Source organism: Misgurnus anguillicaudatus, chromosome 19, assembly GCF_027580225.2.
Source record: "Misgurnus anguillicaudatus chromosome 19, ASM2758022v2, whole genome shotgun sequence".
Taxonomy (NCBI): domain Eukaryota; kingdom Metazoa; phylum Chordata; class Actinopteri; order Cypriniformes; family Cobitidae; genus Misgurnus; species Misgurnus anguillicaudatus.
The window spans coordinates 17,894,235-17,918,289 of NC_073355.2; the positions used below are offsets into that span (position 1 = coordinate 17,894,235).

At 37.5% G+C, this 24,055-nt stretch overlaps 3 long non-coding RNA genes across 3 annotated transcripts; 2 read left to right on the forward strand and 1 right to left on the reverse strand.

Moving 5' to 3' along the window:
• Positions 1 to 6,865: 6,865 nt before the first annotated feature.
• Positions 6,866 to 8,928, reverse strand: LOC141351025 (uncharacterized). The gene is made up of 5 exons (XR_012359169.1): positions 8,803 to 8,928; positions 8,396 to 8,488; positions 8,135 to 8,255; positions 7,940 to 8,054; positions 6,866 to 7,799 (listed from the first exon to the last, which is right to left on the reverse strand). It is a non-coding gene; the product is annotated as an uncharacterized lncRNA (long non-coding RNA).
• A 2,776-nt stretch (positions 8,929 to 11,704) lies between these two features.
• LOC141351026 (uncharacterized) lies at positions 11,705 to 14,011 on the forward strand. The gene is made up of 3 exons (XR_012359170.1): positions 11,705 to 12,361; positions 13,117 to 13,423; positions 13,916 to 14,011. It is a non-coding gene; the product is annotated as an uncharacterized lncRNA (long non-coding RNA).
• Positions 14,012 to 19,149: 5,138 nt separating this feature from the next.
• LOC141350765 (uncharacterized) lies at positions 19,150 to 19,479 on the forward strand. Its single transcript, XR_012358896.1, has 2 exons — positions 19,150 to 19,193; positions 19,390 to 19,479. It is a non-coding gene; the product is annotated as an uncharacterized lncRNA (long non-coding RNA).
• The last annotated feature ends 4,576 nt before the right edge of the window (positions 19,480 to 24,055 follow it).

Consider the following 24,055-nt stretch of genomic DNA (forward strand, 5'->3'; position numbering starts at 1 on the left):
ATGAATTACCTCATGAATTTGTTTTACTGCAGCAATATTTCATACATTTAAAAGTTACTTTAATGCAGTAATCATACAGTATTTGTAGTAACTATCGTTTAGTCATGATATTTGTAGCAAACTACTGTATGGCAATACAAATGGTAATAAAAAAAAAAAAAAAAATATATATATATATATATATATATTTCATCAATACGTTGCAATTATAGACGGTTTCATCGGATGCACGCGATACACGTCTGGATCCGAACCTTACTTCCGGTTTCGTTTTTTAATGGTCTGACTAGTTGCTAAACTGATCTCTTGAACAAATGCCTCGTCCAAAATAACAAATGTTTTGGTTTCCTAGGTAATCTATGTGTTGTTGTTTTTTTTGCTTGTTATATAAATAAACTATGTTTAAAGAACTTTGTTGTTATTTATTCTTAGCGGAGTTTACCGGAAGTTACGTGCGGACTGCTGAAACGGTCTATATGAATTTAGATACATTTATATTCAACATTTGATAGGCCTATATACCATATTATGAAACACATGTCTATATTTTATTAATTATTATTGTAACAAAATGTATCAAATTTAATATATAAGTTGATTTTCTTTAATTGTTATTTTAATAGTGGTTAATAAAGACAAATAAAATGTCAAAGAGTCAGCTGTAATATCATTGCATTTACATTTCAGTGTCAGTGGAAGTCTAGTTAAGCAACAACTGAGGCTTAGCCTGACAGTTAGCCTGCTCCGGACCAGGCTAGTTTCCAAGCATAAGTTTCCATAGTAACCGGGGTTGAACTAGTTCAAGTTTGTTTTATGAAACGAAATCCACCGGCAATAAGCCAGACTTAACAAAATAAGCCTGGCTTATCTAGTTTTATGAAATAGCCCTCAGGATGGAAAACAACAGACAGAAACACAGGGCAAACACAGTCAGGACTCGTTACATAGCCCTCCCCCTAGGAGCGGCTTCCAGACGCTCCACTAGAAACAAAGAATACAAAAAGTCCAGGTGGGTGGTGGAATGGAGGTGGAACCGTGGGAGGGACGGTGGGCTAGGTCCATAAACTCCAAAAACTGGAGCCGAGGCGGGGCCGCGGGCGGAGGCTGGGACCAGGGCTGAGCTGCGGGTCGGAGGCTGGGACCAGGGGGGAGCCGCGGGCTGAGGCTGGGACCAGGGCGGAGCCAGCAGAGCACGTAACCAGGGCGGAGCCGGCAGAGCAGGTAGCCAGGGCGGAGCCGGCAGAGCAGGTAGCCAGTGCGGAGCCGGCCGAGCAGGTAGCCAGGGTGGAGCCGGCAGAGCAGGTAGCCAGGGCGGAACGCGGGATTTTTTTCCCCAAACCAGTTCAGATAGGAGTTTTACTTAAACATGAGCTCAAGAGCAGAAAGAAATTTCATTGGTTCACAAAAATGACCAATGAAAGTCCTCAACCGGAGCCTTCAAGGCAGCTTCTGCAGTGAAGCAGTTCGAGCTCACCGTTGGTCAGGTGAGTAGCGCAGATGGTTAGATAGGAATGTGACTGATTTTGAATTCAGCTCGAAATCTTTCGAGTGTTTAAGTTACGTGTTTCCACGTGTCCGTGGCACGACTTTCTTTTTCGTGCCTGTTTCACGTGTTGGTTACTCAATTGTTTTCCTATTTTCTTACCATTGTTGCTTGGGATTGGGGTTAGAACAACTTTCTGTTACATAAAATGACATCTTAACCTAAACCCAACTCTAACCCCAACATCAAGTGAAAACAGTTTAATTTACTGACAAATAAACGTATAAACCAATGCCATTCTAACCCAAACCCAACTTCATCCTCGCGCGAAAACAGTTTAAAAATAAAAAAACCACAAATCTAACCCCAATACCAAGCGACAAAGGTTTGGAAAAAAGAAAAAAATTGAGTAACCAATACGTGAAAGTGGCACAAAAAAGAAAGTCGTGCCATGGACACGTGAAAACGTGGAAACACGTAACTTAAACGCTCGAAACATTTCGAGCTGAATTCAGAACCAGTCACATTCCTATTTAACCATCTGCGCTACTCACCTGACCAACGGTGAGCTCGAACTGCTTCACTGCAGAAGCTGCCTTGAAGGCTCCGGTTGAGGACTTTCATTGGTCATTTTTGTGAACCATTGTCGCTTGGGATTGGGGTTAGATTTGTGGGTTTTTTATTTTTAAACTGTTTTCGCGCGAGGATGAAGTTGGCTTTGGGTTAGAATGGCATTGGTTTATATGTTTATTTGCCAGAAATTGATGTTGGGGTTAGAGTTGGGTTTGGGTTAAGATGTCATTTTATGTAACAGAAAGTTGTCTTTCTGCCCCTGAGCTCATGTTTAAGGGCTCAGAAGGCTCAGGTGATTCAGTCGGCTCACTCGGCTCAGGTGATTCAGTTGGCTCACTCGTCTCAGGTGATTTAGTCTGCTCACTCGGCTCAGGTGATTCAGTCGGCTCACTCGGCTCAGGTGATTCAGTCGGCTCACTCGGCTCAGGTGATTCAGTCGATTCACTTGGCTCAGGTGATTCAGTCGGCTCACTCGGCTCAGGTGATTCAGTCGGCTCACTCGGCTCAGGTGATTCAGTCGGCTCACTCGGCTCAGGTGATTCAGTCGGCTCAGAATGCTCAGGTGTTTCAGTCGGCTCACTCGGCTGAGGTGATTCAGTCGGCTCACTCGGCTGAGGTGACTCAGTTGACTCAGATGATTCAGAAGACTCAGTTGGTTCAGAAGACTCAGTTGGTTCAGAAGACTCAGTTGGTTCAGAAGACTCACTCGACTCAGAGGACTCACTCGGCTCAGAGGACTCACTCGGCTCAGAGGACTCACTCACTTAGGGCTACTCTAAGGGCCCCGCGCAGGTTTGCTCATTGACAAAACGTTGGCCCTTTAGCGCTGGCCCTGCGCGGGCAGCCCTCACTTAGCCCCCAAGAAGCCCTCATACAGAAAAATCCCCAGAGTTAAATGAACACTGCTGGATGTATATATTGTCCCAATCTTACAGAGTGTTAAAAAGTAACAATGAAGCAGAATTAAAAGCTCTGTTATCCTCTTTCTCAACATCTCTGTCTGAAACCTAAAATTGCATTTCACATCTTGTAGAGCAGGGCTATTCAAATCTTACCCTGGAGGGCCGGAGCACTGCAGATTTTAGTTCCAACCCTGATCAAACACACCTGAGCAAGCTAATCAAGGTCTTCATGATCACTAGACAATCACAGGTGGGTAAGTTTGATTAGGGTTGGAGCTAAACTATGCAGTGCTCCGGCCCTCCAGGGTAAGATTTGAATAGCCCTGTTGTAGAGTAACAAAATGTACCCTGGTAAAGAGAGATGGCCTCCATCCGTCTCCGGAAGGAAGTGCTATACTCTCTAGAAATCTGACCAATAGTCTTACTTTTGATATTGTCTGACTATCCAGGGCCCAGGTCAGGAAACAGACAGATCGGCTTACCCATCAGTCTGTTAGCTGCCTTGACATGTCAAGATCACATATATCCCAGCACATAGAGCCTTTTTTAACAGAGTACCAACACATCTCGACTGTGTCTGTTCCTCAAACAAATAAATACAGAGCACCGTTTACCTCGTCTCGTACAAATCTTATTAACATAAAACTAGAACATAATACATTAACAGATGAAACTCAAATGTTAAAATTCGGCCTTCTTAACATTAGATCACTTACCAACAAAGAACCAATTATCAATGAAATAATTACTGACCAAAACTTACATGCACTCTGTTTAACAGAAACCTGGCTTAAAGCAGACGATTACACCAGTTTAAACGAATCCACCCCACAAGACTATTATTATAAACATGTTCCTCGTCTAATAGGGAGAGGGGGTGGTGTAGCTACAATATACGATAAAATATTCAAAGTAAACCATAAATCCAACCTAAAATTTAATTCGTTTGAAATAATACTGTTAAATATGGAAATAACTGATCGCAACAACAACCGACTTTCGTTCATTTTAGCTACCATATATAGGCCTCCAGGCCACCACACAGATTTTCTTAAAGAAATAGCAGACTTCCTATCTGAGCTCACAGTCACTGTAGATAAAGCTCTTATCGTTGGTGATTTTAATATCCATGTGGATAATCCAAAAGATGCATTAGGACGTGCGTTTATGGATGTTCTAAATTCTCTCGGCATTAAACAAAACGTGTCAGGGCCCACAGATACTCATAATCACACACTAGACTTAATTCTGTCACTCGGACTCAATATTAATGACATCGAAATATCACCCCAGAGCGATGCCGTTTCAGACCATTGCCTTGTGTCATGCACAATACTTCTAGATAGGACCGCTCAGCCTACAACATGCTACAGATTAGCCAGAACAATAATTTCCACCACTAAAGATAGCTTTATTAGCACTCTTCCAGACCTGTCTCAAATGAAACATGTAGCAGATAATCGTGAAGATCTAGATATTATAATAGAAAACCTGAACAACGTCTGCTCTAGCACGTTGGATGCCGTTGATCCCATTCGAAAAAAGAGAATCAAAGAAAAACCGCCAGCTCCATGGTATGATCATCATACTGCAGCCCTTAAAAAAGTAGCTAGAAAAATGGAAAGAAACTACCGAAGCACAAAGTTAGAGGTATGGCGTTCAGCATGGAAAGAGAGTGTTCAACACTACAGACAGGCTATTAAAACTGCCAGATCTACCTATCTCAGTACGCTTATTAAAGAAAATCATAACAACCCTCGTTTTCTATTTAGCACAGTTGCGAAACTGACTAGAAACAAAGAACAAACAGAAATTATAGTAAACTCCAACACAATAGTGATGACTTCATGAACTTCTTTACTAACAAAATTATGTTTATTAGGGAAAACATAGAAACTACGCAAGCAGCCATCACTCTACCCAATAGTACATTTTCCACTAGATTACCAAACGAACATCTTGAGTCATTTAATCCTACTACAATAGAAGAGCTCTCTAAACTAGTAACGTCATCCAAATCATCGTCCTGTATACTAGACCCCGTTCCCACAAAATTACTAAAAGAGGTATTTCATGTAGTGTCAGACACGGTACTTAATATCTTTAACTCATCTCTAGAATTAGGATACGTTCCAACAGCTTTCAAACTAGCAGTTATTAGACAGCTCATTAAAAAGCAAAACCTTGACCAGGGAGATCTTAATAACTTTAGACCAATCTCAAATCTACCTTTTCTTTCTAAAATATTAGAAAAAGTAGTGGCAAGACAGCTACGCACATTCGTAGAAAATAATAATACATATGAAAAGTTCCAATCAGGATTCAGGCCCCACCATAGCACAGAGACAGCGCTGCTTAGAGTTACAAATGACCTCCTATTAACATCCGATCGTGGTGAGATCTCAATCCTTATATTACTAGACCTTAGTGCAGCCTTTGACACAATAGATCACACAATCTTACTCAATAGACTAGAAAACTATGTTGGCATCAGTGGTCAGGTGTTAGCCTGGTTCAGATCGTATCTAACCAATCGATATCACTTTGTTTATGTAAATGAGGAAGAGTCATATCACTCCCCCGTTAAATACGGCATACCTCAGGGATCAGTTCTAGGCCCTATCCTATTCTCGTTATATATGTTACCTCTAGGAGACATTATCAGGAAACATAACATAAGTTTTCACTGCTATGCGGATGATACCCAGCTTTACATCTCGTCGCATCCTAGCGAAACCCACCAGTTCTCTAAGCTAACAGACTGCATTAGTGATATTAGGGACTGGATGGCACAAAACTTTCTTATGCTAAACTCCAATAAAACCGAGATACTTATTATTGAACCGAATAGCTACAAACATAATATGTCAGATTACAAGTTGCCCATAGATGGCTGCACGGTGGTGCCATCTTCCACGGTTAAGAATTTAGGCGTAATGTTCGACAGCAATCTATCTTTTGATAGTCATATCGCCAAAATCTGCCGCACAGCATTCTTCCATCTTAGAAATATCTCAAAAATACGCCATATGCTGTCTGCATCATACGCAGAAAAGCTTATACATGCTTTTATGACCTCTAGAATAGGCTATTGTAACTCATTACTCGGGGGATGCCATGCAAATCAGGTAAACAAGCTACAGCTGGTTCAAAACGCCGCCACAAGACTGCTTACTCGATCTAAAAAGTATGACCACATCAGTCCAATTCTGGCATCTTTACACTGGCTACCAGTTAAATATCGTATACAATTTAAAATATTACTAATCACCTACAAAGCCTTAAATGGCCTAGCGCCTTCGTATATTAAAGAACTACTATCAGAATACAATCCATCACGTAAACTGCGCTCACAAAATTCTGGTCACTTAATTATCCCTAGAATATCAAAAGTGTCTAAAGGTGGTAGATCCTTTTCCTACTTAGCCCCTAAGCTCTGGAATGATTTACCAAATAATGTTCGAGTATCAGACACAGTCGATCAATTTAAATCTAAACTTAAGACATTCTTCTTTAACAAAGCATTCACATAAAATGTCCAGTAAATGTACATTTCCCGCAGTAGTTAGTTTGTCTAGAACAAAGCACTCACATACCTCATATGGGTAATATACTACTGCCGCCATAGTTAGCCTGTCTGGAACCGAGCCGACTTGAACCACTATAATGTTTGACACTTGCATTGCATGTGAACGGCCCCTACGCTAATAGAATTCTGTTTTTCTCTCCCTGTCTCGTCCTCAACCACGAGGACCATGAGACAAACAGACCCAGTTCCGGTTGCTGTGAAGATCATTGCATCACTGATCCACTGGCTGTCCTTCAACGTGATGACCAGCCGATGCCCGACCAACGACCACCGGCTAAACCAGTTTAATTTGCTTACCCGCCTCCTATCCCTACCGTTTCTATATACACAGCAAAATCACTGGTGTTAAAATAACACCCACGGTGTCAAATTTAACACCGGCAAAGTGTGTATATGTGTCCACACTACACTGTGTTAATTTAGTCAAAAGTGTAGTGTTAATTTAACAACACCCATTATATGTTAATTCAACACTCAATATTGTTAAATTTTACACTTTGTTCAACACTACTCATTGTTGTTTCCACACTACACTGGTGTTGGCACAGAAATACAGTGTTAAAAATTAACACTCCTAATTTAAGGTCAACACCAGTGTAATGTGAATTCAACAATGTTAAGTGTTAAAATACTGAGTAATAGCCACTTTTGTTGCTAATGGGTTGTTTCTATAAAAGACAAATGACAAGAAATATTGCAAAACCTCTTTTTATTAAAGTAAATCACATTTAATATTTACATTGATACACACAACACTTCGCATTTAACACTGCTTATTTAAATACCTCAATACAATTAGAAACAGAATACAGTATGGAATAATGAAAGTTATCTTATACCACAGCGCAGTGACATGAAAACCACTTATTATAAGGACTTTAATAAATCAAATGAGAGTTTAAAAAATTAGCCACCCTACTCAAAACTTGAACATTAAAATACACTGCAATTACCTTACTGGCAGGCAGAAATGCTATCCTTCACAATACTAAAGATTTTTCCATAACAAAACAGACATTTCAATTCAAAAGACGTTTCATTTTTCTTAAATACGTTCCAACCTGGTATTTAGTTCTGTAGTTGTTTTACTCATGATGTAGTGGAAGGCTGCATCAGTGGTCTTCATCATGCAGGGAATGGCTTTTTGGTCCAGAATGATCCAAAAACTCTGGATGCAACTTCTGTTCCCAACGCAGAGCAGGCAGGGCTGTGCTGATTCATCCCCCTCAAAGCATGGATTGATGCTCATCACCTAAGAGTGTTTTAAAAGAGTGTATTTGATGAATGTATTTGATGTGTATTTATGAACTTGTATGCATTTACATGGGGAGAACAATGCAAGCAAACTAACTGCTGAATAAACAACTAGAACAAAATACCAAAAAACCTTACACAGCACAATCAGTAGCTTCAGTTGCACATTGACCCTCTCCAGTCTTTCTTCCTTTCACAAATGAAAGCAAGAAGTGAATGAGCCAGGGAAGAGCTGCCACATCACTGTCCCGTCCTAGCAAAACAGAATTTAAACACCATGAGTATACAGTTAAACTTTAAAACCGTAAAAGTAGCAAACCCATGTACACTTACCATATTTTAACTATTGTTGACCAGACAGAGGGTCATCCATATCTTCATCAGGATGTAGTCTTCAATTATCCTTTAATTGTTGTATGTTGGCTATTTTGCAATACATCGCCTCAGCATATTTCTGCAGATTTTCAAAGACAAAAAGAGTCAAGAAAATACCAAAAAGGGTGCAGTTTTAACCGTTATTTGAATCAAAATCATCTCAGTATAACAAATCATGTTAGAGACAGTGTACAGTACTAATGTACTCTGTGTACTCACATAGTTGGTAAGCTCTTATCCTCCAAACTGGGTTAAGAAATAACAGTTCAGAATTCATGGGTATGCCGTATTCAAATATAGTCTGGTAGGGTCCTATCACAAAAAATGACAATAAAGACTCTGAAAACTCAACATTCTTTTTATATTAAAAACAGCACTCAAGACAATATGAATCTTCATTTATACATTTCCAAATTAGTAATCAATTTGATTGCTATTTAATATGATATCAATAGCAAAACGATGTATGAGAAGATAATATATTTTTATTAAAGTTGGCAGCAGGTCATGTGACTTTCTTGCCAGATTAATAACCATAATATGTACAAAACTACATATACTAAAATTGGTTAACTGTTCAGTTATGTTAAATAAAATGATTTATATGTATAAATATATAAACTTACCTTCTGTAATGAATTTATATAAGTATTAGCAGTCGTTTCTCACTGGAAGTCATCCATGTCAGGTCTTCTTTAATAAACTGCCCTTAAAAACAGCATCTCTTCTGAATGATTTGAAGCACTCAGTGTTCACCAAACTAGAATCTATAATGACAGAAAAACAAATGTTCGCCATACACGTTTTACACTTTCGTATGTATTTGCCATTTGCATCTGTCTGACATCTAGCGCCACGAAAAGCTTACAACACACAATGCATCCAATCCAGCAATTCTGTGCATACAAATGATGATATATAGTGAGGTTTTGGTAAAATGAATTGTTGGTTTGGTGATATTTCCCCTGTTTGCATACATCTTAGAAAAACACATGGCAATGCGGTTGCGGTTTTCTCCGTGTTTTTCAGTAATTTGAATAATTAACCGATATCCGTGCACTCACGTGCATGTAAACAACCTCGTTAACTCACGGTATCTAGCCTATATGATTACATCATAACGAGCATCATATGGTGAATAAACGAGCTTTCATTTAACTTAATTTCATACCTTCAATTTGTAGTGCATGTCGCGTTTTATCTTGGTTCAATTCTTTCATTCATATCTCCTGTTAATATTATCCTTCTTGGTTAAAACTTTTAGCTAGCAGTTTAACTGTATACTAAACTAACAAGGGAACAACGTAACACAAGGTAGCTCTGATTAAACTGAACCAAATAACGAACAAAGGGGAAATAAAATGGGAAAAATATCTTATTTAGGGTTTTTGGCATATGGCTGCGCAGAGTCAGACAGAGAAATAACAGTTTAATTTAGTTAAACCAAGTGAATATTATGAGATTTACCTGCTCTCTTCAGTCCTCCTTTGAAAGAAAATGGCGGTAAAATCCCTGACAGGATATGTTTAGTGGAGGCGTGGCTTGATTTACACCGCTCAGAGTGAAATCTGATAACACCCTTGTTTTACACTGACACTGTCGTGGATATAACACTGGCCTAGCAATGGCAGTGTTATTCAACCCAGTCTCACGGCAGTTCGTGACATAGTCACGTAATTTAATCTATTGATTCGTGTTCATGGACACGATTTTCCCCCTTTTTTCGTGCTAGTCAGAACGACTTTCAATCTAATGTATTTCAATAGGAAGTATTTTTCGTGCCTGCACCCATGGGCGGAAATCCCGGGGGGGTCGGGGGGGACAGGACCCCCCCATCTGAGGGTTGTCCCCCCTAAAATATCATTAAAATATGTGTTTTGAAAATATTTTAATGATTTATAATACTTAAAATAGTTGTGTAAGAAGTGAAACAATACAAATGCAAACGGAGCAACAACAAAAAACTTTTAAACATTTTGATTCCCCCTCCCTTGCCTCACAGTGGTTTGGTCCACTGCCCGCGCCCCTTTTACCTCACCACCGACACACAGTCCGGTAGAGAAGAGACGGAGCAGACGCGTTAATCAGCTATATACCTACAATACAACGTTTCCCATCACTTATCAGTTTATCCTCATATGTTTTAAAACTGGACTATTTTGACATGAACATATTTCGTTTTCTGAGAACAGAAGCAGATAAACGATCAAGAAAACAGTTTTATGCATTCATGCAGAGGTGAAAATAACAAATTACATTTACTCACCTTGCTGTAACTGAGTTTTTTTGTGTACTTTTACTTTGAGTAGTTTTTAAAATATGTACTTTACTTTTACATGTTAAAGTATTGTAGGCTACTTTGCTTCAAGTTAAATCATATCCGTTACTGAATAAAAAAAATAAAAAAGTAAGGTGATAAAGATGCGCCACGGATGATTGATTGATGGGCGGGGGAACGCGCAAAAAGAACCATGGAGAGGGACGAGACAGGCGCGGGCTAATGCAGACCCTCAATGCAATTCTTATGAAAGAAACCCCTGGCCATTGACGCAAAGCGATTGTTTCATTCAGGTAGGGTTCATCCTCTCGAGTACGGGTTTGAGTTTGAGAATTGCTGATCGGGTTTTAACCGCTAATTTGCACGACGCGTTTTTAATATGCGCATTATCTTCCGAGGTCTAGCAGCTTCGCGTCAAGTCAAACACAACTTAAGAACGTCCTCGAGAATGCGCAGATCATTAGACATTGAGGAGAGAGAGAGAGCGCGAGAGAGAGAGATTGAAAGACATCAGGTACACAGGTCTGGGAAGCTATAGAATACAATAAACGTGTGAAGGATAAAAGTATTATGGCACTCATCTCATTATATGCTCATTTATGTATATAGTTTAATAACATAATGTATGTTACCAGCAATACATCAATTACAACCTTACTATAATGATTGTATTTACTGCTGACCTCATATTATTTTTGCTTCAAAAGTGCATAACTCACCTGTAAAAATCATTAAATAATTCCATAAATGTTTCTTAGTTATAAAAAAGCTTTTTATTTTATTAACTTTTTGTTATTGCACTTTAATTGTAAAGATGTTTAAAATTAAAACATAGTTTGAGATGTATACATCCTTCCTTCTTGAAGTAGAAACCTCTCCCCGCTGTAAAAAAGTAACTTTTACTCTTAAAATTAAAATGACTTACTTTTTACTTGAGTAGATTTTTAGACCAGTAACTTTACTTTTACTTAAGTAAAATATTATTAAAGTAACTTTACTCTTACTTAAGTAGAATATTTCATTACTCTTTTCACCTCTGCATTCATGTGTATTAAAATTAAATTTGCGTCCGTTCATAGAGAAAGAGAAATGTTTTCTATCTGTACACATTTCCTAGCAAGTACAATTTTGCCTGTATTATTGGTGTCCCCTTCAAAAATTGTTCTTGACAAATTTTATGTTTATTGTCCCCCCCAACATTTAGATGAAATTTCCGCCCCTGCCTGCACCACGTTTTTTTGTCATATTATTTTTTCGTGTTTTTCAGCACGAATTTAATCTAATGTATTGCAATAGTATATACCAGGGAGCTGTATTGTTTTACTTTATTTGTCATTAATTTATTACACTTTAAGCGCTATTTACTCAACATTTAATCAGGAGATGTTTATCCTTCTTTATTTGTTTAATATTCTGCATGATGATCGCCATTGTAAACCATCGTCAGCAGTACATAATTGTTAATTTACGAGACTGCAGAGTTTTGCTACTGCAATCGTTTCCAAATGTTGCCGTTTTTCTGAGAAATATTGATTTTTCGATCGGTTTCGTGTGTCAAATACAAGAGTTAATACTACAGTACCCATGAGCCTTATCGACATCTACTATGGTGAAGGCACCAGCTGAAACTACATGTGGGCCCGCTGCAGATCACAATATTTTCTCAACACATGAACACTAACGTGTGCTTGATAGTTCAACAATACGATGTTATGGCCATCAATTTTGATTGTTTCTACTTTGATTGTAAAAAAAAATAAGTCAGTTTCGGACGCCTGCATTTCCCAGAATCCTCTCTGCCTCCGTTGCTATGGAATCTGAGCCAGTCCTCTTTGCTATTGGGTGATTTCTTCTTCGGTACTCGTAATTGACAGGGATTCTCTCATTACGCGTAAATCACTGTTCAGGTAAGTCACGATGCTTTCGTTTAAAGTTCACTGTTTGTATAAATGTTATACTTCACGCCTTTCTTTTGGCATTAGGCTGACATTGCCATACCCGTACGAAAATTAACCATGTTTTTGTGGTAAAAGTGTAGTAACCACGGTTTGTGTGTATCGATTATTTGCTAAATGGTTTTACTAAACCAAACATGGTTTAACTTCTTTTTCAAATCCATGGTTATTTCTTAACTGTAGTAAAACAATGTTTAATTTTCGCAAGGGAAGTCTAACGTTTCGTGTTAGAGAATTAAAGTCCCAGAAGCTAACGTTAACCTAGTTTAAGTTCCCTGCTGAAAAAACAGCAAGTCCAGCATATGTTGTGTTTTGGTGCTGATTTGCTAGTGAACACCAGCTAAACCAGCATTAGCACCAGCTAAACCAGCATCAAACCAGCATTAGCACCAGGATCCCATGCTGGTCATACCAGCATATGTTGTGTTTTGGTGCTGGTGTGCTGGTGACCACCAGCTAAACCAGCATAGACCAATAATTCCCATGCTGGTTTGATGCTGTTTTTTTCAGCAGGGTTATCAACATTAGGGTAACTTAAAGTGGTCATTGCTTTATTGTGTGAGCTTAATATAGTCTAAAGTTTTAATATTTGTCTTATAATATTTGTAAGAAAATAGGAATCCCCACTATTGGGGTACACTATTTAAGCCGGCTTATATTAGAGCTAATTTACACTACATAATAAACATTTTCTGTTCTCCCTGCAGATCCTGTCAATCGAATCACCTGTTACAACTTAGATTTAACGTTGCTTATTTTATAAACCCAAATGCAATTTTAAGAGCCATTGTTTACTACACAAAGCCATAGTTCACTGACAAGCTGGGCCATATCACATACATATCGCAGGCAATCATTAATGCGAAATTGCCCCGGTTGTCAGGTAACTATGGCTTTGTGTAGTAAATGCTGCTCCATCTGAAAGCAGGTGATGTTGGTGTACTACTAATCAAAGAACCGGCTTTACTGACGAGATGCGCATGACAATCATGTGCGATTTATCGTGCAGCCCTAGTAAGTAGAATTTCTTACATATTGTTGTATATCTCTTTTAATATATTGTTTTTATTTTAGTGGCAATTCTCTTCAGTAAACACATTTTCACTTTAACACATCACAGTCCTAAATTATCTACCACAACAAAATATAAGTGACACTTGGGAATTCTCTGAATGACAATTAACAAATAGACTGCATTCATACTATTGCAGATTCTGTAGTTCATCCAAAGCAACCTATTTAATGATTAACGTTTGGCCTTTATTTTGAATAAATTTATACAGTAGATTGTCACTGTCCAATTGCACAATAGTTACCATAGTAACCAGCCAAACCTACTAACCTTATGATGTCATTTACGTTTTTGCTGTTTTCTTTTAATGTATTACTCTTTCCTGTTTTCACATACTTGGTTATACAAAAGCTAAACTCACCATGAAGTAAAAAATATCCTGAATGACATTAACCAATATTCCATTCAGTAAATACACAATGTTGTCATTGCAGCTTGACAAACTCCATGCTACTGGATACAAGCCAGTTCTGCTTCGTGAAAAGGAGACCAAGAAGCAAAATATTAAGTGTGAGAGATTATCGCCTATTTTTAAAGTCACAGTTCACAGCTTGTGTTGAGTAGGCAAACGATTTGATCAATATTAAATTCTTAAAGGGGACATATCATGAAAATCTGACTTTTTCCATGTAAAAGTGCTATAATTGGGTCCCCAGTGCTTCTATCAACCTAGAAAATGTAAAAAAAAAAAAAAACGGTAACACAAACCATTTTCTGCAAGCATGTGGAAAAAATAGGTCATTGGCTCCCCGTGTGATGTCAAAAGATTCCACTCCTACAAAGTGGCTATTTTAACATTTTATAATAAATTATCTATATGCTATTTTAAGCTAAAACTTTACATACATACTGTGGGGACCCCAAGTCTTATGAAATGTTCCCTTTGAAAGGACAGCTCACTCCATAAAACTGAAATTCAGTCATCAACACCTAAACTCATTGACAGTAAAACGTTGGGAGAGGTTTTTGTTTTTAAATAACCACAAAGTTTGTTAGCACAACACTGGATCTTTTCAAAACATTTGAAGTATTTCAATATTTATCTAACCTTAGACACAGTCAAACAGCACTCCATCAAACCATTCTGTAAGATTTGGCAAACAACAACTTATAAGACAACTGACTCAAACAATTTCTACAGTCCACTGCTTTTACCTGCATAGTATTGTGAGGTTTGAAAGCATTTGCACAAGATTTGGGGATGAAGAATTATATTGTTTATTTTGATAGCAAACTACTATGATTATGTGATTGATCGGTATATCATGAATATTAATTAAGACATGGATAGTTGTGCATGGGGTACTTTTAAGGTAATTTCTATTTATAGCTTGCAGCACACTGGCCTACAATCAACTTGGTAATTTGTGACGTAAGGAATACCGTTTCCAGGTCCACGCCTTCACTGATTTTGAGTGAAATCTAAACAGACATTTACAACATGTTATGGTCCTATAGAATCAATCAAATATAGATTTGCACATATCTAATACATCCAATAGTCTATCGTTCTTTTTTCTAATGAACACAAAGTGTGTTTAACAGAAGAAATACAATTCATAAAGGTTTAGAACAACATGAGGATCAAAAATTATAACAGAATTTTCATTTTTTGGTCAACTATCCCTTTAAAGTCTTATGTTTTAAAACATCCATATGATTTAACCTGCACAGGTTGGACCCAGGATTCCAGTGGCATTATGATCAGCTGGTTACACTACACCTCACACCCTGTGACCCACTGGAGAATGCAAACAACTGGAAGAGATGACAAACATGGTGGAGGGACAGGTGGACGCAGCGAACACTATGGAAGGGCAGCTGGAGCAGGCGAGCACTACGAAGGGCCAAGGTAATTAAGACAGATTTTTAGAGTTGCCATTTATATCTGGGTTTCAAGTACTTAACCTATGGGTTACCTTAACGCTACCTGTTGTCCAGTGTTTTCCCATAGAGCTTTATTCAGGTTAAGGCTGATATATTTTTAGCATCAACATTGCATTGTGTGCATGTGAAATGGTCACATTGCAGGACGCATGAAATCAAGTTGCGAAAATGAACTCAAACATGTCATGTTATAGGGTTTTCTGACATTAAAATAGGTGTCTTTGTCATGTGTCATCAAGACATCAAAAAACACACAATGTGGATTGTCATTTGTAAGTGCAAAAAATCTTAAGTGCAAAATTATTATTCCTATGTATTTTTACGTTAGGAATAATTGATGACGGGCAGTCGAATATTCAAAAATAATGCACATTCAGGGTGGTAATGTGGCATGATGCAAAGTGAAGTATCACATCGCAGGTGTACATTAATTTCAAATAATTCAAAGGACCGGAGTCAATTATTACACTTATACTTGTAGCTGTAGGTGTTAAATATGGTCATAGTCTAGTCTTTCTTGTTTCATAAAGACACAATTGAATGATTAGATGTGCTTATTACAGGCCTGTGACTAGGCTACTTTTTAAGATTTCAATATATTGGGATAATTTGAATATTAAAAAATACTATGAAATGTACTTTGAATGGGTTAACAGAGGAAGATTGACAGCACTAATCTGTACTTACAAGCTGACATGTAACGTTGTATAAATCTGTTCAGCCGCACCAGAATATTTTGCCACTCAGATCAACCATAAAGTAGATTTGATTTTGGTCATGCTTCATTTTTTGTACATGCAATACACTATAGACATTTTTAAAAGTAAAGCAAACTCTTGACACCAGCTGAAACACAGTTACATTGCTTATAGAGCACCCATAACAAAAGGCTATTTTAAAAAAAAAAACAGTTACAGAAGATGTTAAGTATCATGTATACAGTAGATCCTTAATGTCCTTGTTTATAAACACTTAACTTAAAACTTTAAATCACAATAACTATACATGTACTTCACACTTATACATGTACTGCCGCACAGTGATGTTGTTATTGTCCAGTATTTGAAATAAGAAGTTAAAGGTTTATTTGGTTAATGGGTAATATTCTTTCTTCAAACCCACAGGTGTCTACACATGGTCAGCCACAGTCACAAATCTTGCACTCTGTCGCAAAAAGAAAAAGCCAAAAATCTGTGCTATATAAATAAACCTTGAGTTGACTTGATCTGTTTTGTCCACTTTCGACCACTTCATCCTAATTACTGTGAGAAACTGAGCGAGACCCTCTGCTTTCGTTTAAAAGTGAGCGGGAGAATTGGCGGGTTTAAATTGACGCAAACTAATATTATGTCAAAGTCTGCTGCTTGTGGTGTTAGTAAACATGCTGCACAGTGTTTTGTACATGTTTATGTAAGAGCTTTTTCTGATTTTTCAGAGCCATTGATGAAATAAGCTTGCACAACTTTTACATGCTCACAAAATGAAAGCCTACCTCTGAATGTGGTCGAAAGTGGATGAGCCCAAAACGTTTTGAACACTGTTTAAACCTGTGTTTAGTGTAGTCCACTTGTAATCCGATCGACCAGAATGCATCTTAATCTTAGTGCATATAGCTGCATTCAGACTAGCAGTGACTAGCGCAGAGCGACGCGATCTCATTAATTTCAATGCCAGCTCGATGACACGAGCGACAGTGACCTTTGGGGACCGGATTGGGGATGTCCAGCCGAACAACAAATTTAAGAAAAGTTTAAAGCCTCATACATATTACGTGTGACTTTGTTGCTGTGGCGCTCGTCTCTTTCAAATAGGTCGTTAGGGGAGTGTCTAAATCTAGTTGTAATAAACAAATGATTAACGTCCACTCCAGTAACTGACTACAGATGGATGACAGGAACTCAACTGCTTTGCTCTCATTGGTAGTCACTTCAGAAAGTAGCTCATCATTTGTATAAAGTTAAACTTTTCTCAACCTTGTCTCAAATTTGACACACCCATTCAGAAGCCAACGGTCATTGTCAGTCGTGTCGCCAGAAGTCACCAAGCTTCCATTGAAATAAATGAAATTGTGTCGCACTGCTACTGCTAGTCTGAATGCAGCTTAACTTTGTGCAAATGATGAGTGATTTTCTGGAGCAACTACCAGTGAGAGCGAAGCAGTGGAGTTCATGTCATCCGTCACTTATCAGTTACTGGAGTGGACGTTACTCATTTGTTTATGACAACCAGATTTAGAAACACCCCCAAACGACCTCTTGAAGAGACGAGCGACAAAATCGCTTATGTGAATGTACCTTTAGTCTTTTCACTTGTCAGAGCACCGGCAATCAAGTCTATTCCACTAGAGCAGTGTTTTTCAACCCTGCTCCTGGAGGACCCCCTTCCAGAAAGTTTTAGATGTCTCCTTATTTAAAACACCTGAACCAACTCATCAGCCTCCTTCCAGAATGTCTTCTTAACAAGCTGATAAGTTAAAACAGGTGTGTTGATTAAGGAGACATCTAAAACATTCTGGAAGGAGGTCCTCCAGGACCAGGGTTGAAGAACACTGCACTAGAGTAATGCCTTAATAAATTCAACTCTGTTCCACATTTTAGTTGCTGCTTCCTCAAATCCGTTTCGCTTGTCTAATTTAAGCCGTTTCTCAATGTCAAGGATACTTCCTTGGCAGGACTAGTCCTTACAAGTCACTTCCTTCAGAGGCTAGGCGAGGCTCCTTTTAAGCATTCGGAGAACACGTTAAATGGAACAGGCTAGCAAGTGCACGTCATTACGTCATTGGGTGATTGAAAGGTGTGCTTTCGGTGCTGCTCGCATAGGATTGTGGGTGATTTCAGCGCGTGAAGAATACAAATTTGCATCCTTTCCTGTATATGGGATATTTCTCGAATGAAGGACTCAGTCCTTGGCTGAAATTTCGAGGATCCTCGACATTGGAACAGTCCTTCGACGGACGTCGATGACGTAACATCCTCGAAATTCTAGCTTCCGAGGATCCTTCCTTGACATTGGGAAACGGCTTTAGAGTCCCTATAAATTAAACTCCATTTTGTTTTTGTTTTTACTACTTTGCATGATGCACTTCCACAACACGCTAAACAAAGCTTTTAGGTTATAAAAGCATTTTTTTAATATTAAAATGCACCAGAATACAAGAAAATGGTATCTACCCCAGTAAATATTTTAGACCCACACACATTTTTTTGTTTCTGATGCCCATGTTTAGTACCAGACACATATTACAACTAAGCATTTTGTCGTCTTTTTATTAATGAGTTTTTTCTTAGTGGATATATGACTGGACTTTAATCTTCTATCCTACAGGTGGATCAAAGTTTATGCCTGATAAGAAAAAGCTTAAAAGGAGTAAGTGTACGTAAACATTGATGCTTTTGTCAGTGTGTTGACATTGCTATTTTACCCCTGGTTATTTGTTATAGTTCTATTGCTTATTTCTCTAACTACAACAGTCACAAAGGTTAGATAGTCATAAAAGAAATGCATAGTGACCATATGCAGAGTCGAATATAGGATTCAAATACTTCCTTGTGGGTAATAAATAACATTGATATCGTAATTGTTAGGTAGATACTTTCTGTTTTTAGTCTTTTTGAATTGCAGGCTAAGAAGGAACAGAAAAATTCATGATCAGATGCTGTAAATATCAACATTGACCCACTGTGTTAGTTAAACTTAATGCCTATAGCCAAACATAATCTAAAAACCATGCGTAAAATGAAATTCATCTGTTTGCTTTTTTGTTTTGTTGTTTCCTTAATAGGGCAAAGCAGACATATTGGTGGACTGGGAGCCCTGTCCAGTATGGTATGTAATCTTCTGTTTGCTTATCAATTAATGCATGCATTATTTATTTATTTATTTATTCACTTTAACTTTGTTTGTTTTTTATTTGGCTACAATAATTTTCTCATCTGAACTGTTTCACAAATGACAAAAAAGAAACGTATATTTATAAAAGACATGTTATAATTTGTGCTCCACACTTTCTCTTCTGTTTTAGTGATGAGATTTGGACCCATCCCTGGCAGCCAAAGGATTCTCTCCAAATTAATTAAAATAATTAAATAAAAATTGTATTACACTAAAATTCCATTTTGGTTTCTGACTATTTATTACATTTTTCTGTGCTGCATTTGAAGTCATATTTTCCTTCTGTAGTGGTAAAAGGTGGAAATGTTCAAGAAATTCAGGAAATGTGATGCATGGAGTTTCTTTATTCTTTATTCACCAGGAGCTTGAGCATTGCTATTCACCTCTTCATCACCACCACCACCACCACCAGTGTTAAGACTCCAATTGAGGATTCCTTTATATATCATGAATTTCTCTGCACCTACATGTGGTCAATTTGCCAAAGGCTGCATCATTTAAATTTGTTGTGCATCTCAATAATGCATTTGTTTGATCACTCTTTAAGCTTCTAGTGAATAATTAAGCAATAAATAAGCGTTTGGTCTCTTTTACCTGTATCTTTGTGAAGAACCACAAATATTGCAAAAGATAATCCTTTTTGTTTTTACTATTCCATACATCATATTAATTCCAAACACAATATGACGGTGACATGGTTATGAAAAAGCAGAACAAAGAAATAACTTTGCCTTAGGTTGTTTTAAGTGGATGGTTTTGAAATGCCAATTAGAGATAATACTTATAAATATAGGTTACTTATCTGGATCACTATTATATACTAGCATTAAACCGTTTTTGTCACTAGTTAACAACTATTGTGAACTGAAAGTCTTTGTCTGGAGAGTAGACATACCTTTTGAAAGTATTTACTGTTTAATATAAGATCGCTATTTGAATTGTAGGCCTACAGTAACACCCGCCGACATTGACCTTGAATTCAGTTCGTAGGCTACTAGCTAAACTACCCCGAATGAACTGACATACTGCCGTGTTTTTCAACCTGAACATGTAAATACAAAATAATAATTTATGTTTCGGCTGTTTAAACTAAAATATCGATGATTTATAAATAGTAAATCTGTATAACCATATTCACGCTCTGAAAACCGGAAGAACTACAAGTATTATGGCTGATTTGTACGCTTTGTACGAAGCTCTATGGCGCGTTACTCTGGATGTTGTAGTTTATAAGCACATGGGAGACGGCTGAACACTCTACAATATCACCAATAAACTGTCGTCCTCGCTATATAGTATATGTATGTTTTACCTGTAGTAGGTTATTGAAACGCATAGTATAAATACATTTTATAGCCCTAACCCTAATTCAAGTCTGAAGAACTTCAAATATGGACACCGATTTGCATGCTTAGTAAAAAGTTCAAGGGCGTGTCTCTGCTGGGAATTGTAGTCTTTAAATACATTGGTATATTCACCATAATTAGAAAGTGGTAATATAAAGCTGATGGTCCCCCAAGGGTTTTAAGGGGTGGGGAAAACATTAGTGTTGTCAGATTTTAAAAGTCTAATTGTTAAATGGGTGAAAATTGCTTATGGGCTATTTTTACTCCACTTTCGGATGGTGACCAGTAGTGACTATACTCATGTGATAAGTGAGGTCCAGAACTGTGTATAACTATTGGTCTCACATCTGTAGACATTCTTGTTGCTGGATTATAAGCTTTCAACAATGGTAAAATGTTAAGGTTTAAGGGTCAGAATTTAGAAAGCATGAGCCATGTAGAATCTTTACACTCACATATGTTACTCCCCAGGTCAAGACCTTTCCAAGGATGCATTTGGTATAGCTCTATGATAAAATGTTTTTTTTCCTCATTTCACTGATTCAAGCTGTCCCTGGCCTAGTTTCAGAGAGCACTTCGAAGGCCTATTATATACACAAATAAACACAAAGCTTCATTTTTATTTTGTTATTTTATGTAGAAATAGTGCCCAAATTAGTTTGAGTTCTTCAATATGTTTAGTCATGTGACAAAGTTTTAATTCTCATAATTTCTTGGACATGACTTTGCATGCATAGCTTCACAGAACCCTTTGAAAAGAAACTATTTGACATGGCCTGAATTATTACCTTATTTGGATAATGACATCCAAGATCTATGTTGTCTGCCTTAACCAGTGGTTTTCAATCTTGTCCCAGGTGACCCACGGCTATGCATAATTTCTAGATCTACATTAACTGACAAACCAATTTCTGTTTATGGATCTCTCCATAATCTCAGAGCTGATGATCTGAAACCCAGGTGATCCACTCCTCTGCACATTTTGCATGTCTCCCTTATCTGATTTAGATCATCAGCTCATTAAGGGAGAGATCCATTTACAAATCTGGGTTCTGGGTGTGTCAGTTAAGGAAAACATACAAAATATGCAGAGCTGTGGGTCCTACTGATCTAGTTTGAGCTCTACCACTGCTAGAACACTTTCTGCTAGAATCATTACATCATCAAATATAAGCAAAAGCAAGCGGTTTGAAGATAAGTAAAATATATGCCTTAAAGGAAGGGTCACCAGTCTTGCTCCTGGATGGCTAGTGTCTTTGCAGAGTTTAGCTCCAGCCCTTCAGGTGTATTTGATTAGGGTTGGGGCTAAACTCTGCAGAGACACCGAGCCATCAGGAGCAGGATTGTTGACCCCTGCCTTAAAGCATGGGTCCCCAACCTTTTTTGTGAGCAAGGGCTACCACAATGGATAAAACAATTCTGCAGGGCCACTTTTTTTAAAAATAGTCTACTAAAAACTTTTTTGTTTTACTTGATTTTTATTTTATTTTACTTGTTAATGTTTTATAATAGTTTAAAATGTTAACGTACATAAAAGAAGCCAAGCTAATATAAAAATATGTAATAAATAAATAGTCCTGTTTAATAAATAAAATTAAATTAAGGCTATTAGTAGAGTGTGCTTTGACAATTCACAAGGCAACCTTGTTGGAGACCAATGCATGCATTAAAGCAGGGGTGGGCATTCCTGGTCCTGGAGGGCTACTGTCCTGCAAAGTTTAGCTCCAACCATAATCAAACACACCTGAAAAATCCTAATCAAAGGCTGTAATCAAAGGTTTGATTAAGGTTGGCGCTAAACTTTGCAGGACAGTAGCCCTCCAGGACCAGGAATGCCCACCCCTGCTTTAAAGTAATGCATTTATTGTATAATGCAGTCTGTTGTCAAATTAACCAAGATCGCCCATATAAATACGCATAATCACATTTTGTTTTTAACTAACAATGTATGAACAAGTAAAAACATAATATGTTCATGTTTAGAAACACTTTATTTTTTGTCTTTCACAATAAAAGCAGTGAAAATACATGAAATGCAAATTTGTCAATCAAGCCATAAGGCTGAATTTAATAACACTAAACTGTGAAGTTCACTTGAAAACAACCAGCAGAACAGGGGAATAAAGTTATCTATCAAATGTAGTATACACAATATAAGTATAATCATAAAATATAAATGTAGTGTATTTTTCTTTTGCATATATAGTGCTTAATGTACAATGTGCTTATAAGAACAGAACTGATAGTGACAGACACATGGCCAACAAATTATCCATCTTTAAGAAAGAATTTATGATGTTTATCTTCAATGGTGCACAACATTTATGTCCTATAATACACTCAATCAAGTAGAGTTTTCACATTTTGGCCTAAATGTGGTAATAAAGGTCAAAAGGTCAGCAAAGTCATCCTGTTGAATGTGCTTACAATATTTCATATCAACTTACCCGTTATAAAACTTTTACTTTATTATCGATGATTATTCTGATTGGTTGAGCTCTGTTCAAAGCCATTGTAAAACACACCAATGACCTTACTGCATTACATCAATATTACTGCACCAATGCAAGTACATAAACACAATAAAGCAGTGTTTTAACATTGAGTTTGTGATGTGGCTAACAATGCCCATTAGCAACTTTAAATACACAAATTATGAATACACTAGCCAAATATAACATCAGTTCAATTATTACAACTGATAATATCATACGATTGTTACACCTATATTGAGATGTTTGTGCATATTTAAGGAGCATCAACGTGCTAAATAACATGCTTGATAATCTAGACACAGGTTGAACATTTCAACAATATAGGATGCATACAGATTTTAATGTAGTTATCATACTAACACTACACAGATATATGCCAAGTCCTTTTCCTTAAACGCAGTCCTTTGTGCAGTTTCTATCTGGGAAAGCAAGAGGTAGGAAAAGAAGATTAAGTTCAGCTGTTTTAGGTGTGTAAAGGATTATTAATTACACAAAAATGTGATTTCATGTAAAAATAATGGGGAAATTCCATCAATGCAGCTAAGGAAAGCTGTGCTCCCTTAAAAAAGCCTTGCTTAAATTAACATTGTCAGTGAAATGGCTTGAGCCTACAGTTAAAGTCAGTGTAATATAGCAATTACAAGTCCATGTTGACTTTAACCGAGCCAGAATAGGTATGCATTGTGCTCGTGCACAGTGCACATAAGGTGCCCTGAAGAGTTAAGTACATTTTACGTTTTTAGGCAAACAGACACAGCTGTTCCTCAAACAAATAAACTAATTGTTCCCCACTTTCTTTCGTCCAAAACTTGAACCAGCCAATAGTTGACTTAGTTGAATAGTGACTTGACCAGTTGACTCTGTTACAAGCTGACTGTGTGTTGAAAGGCTTGTTCGACTTAATGCGGCGCCGCAAGAATCGACAGCCGGATGACGTCAAAGTATCGCGAAAACG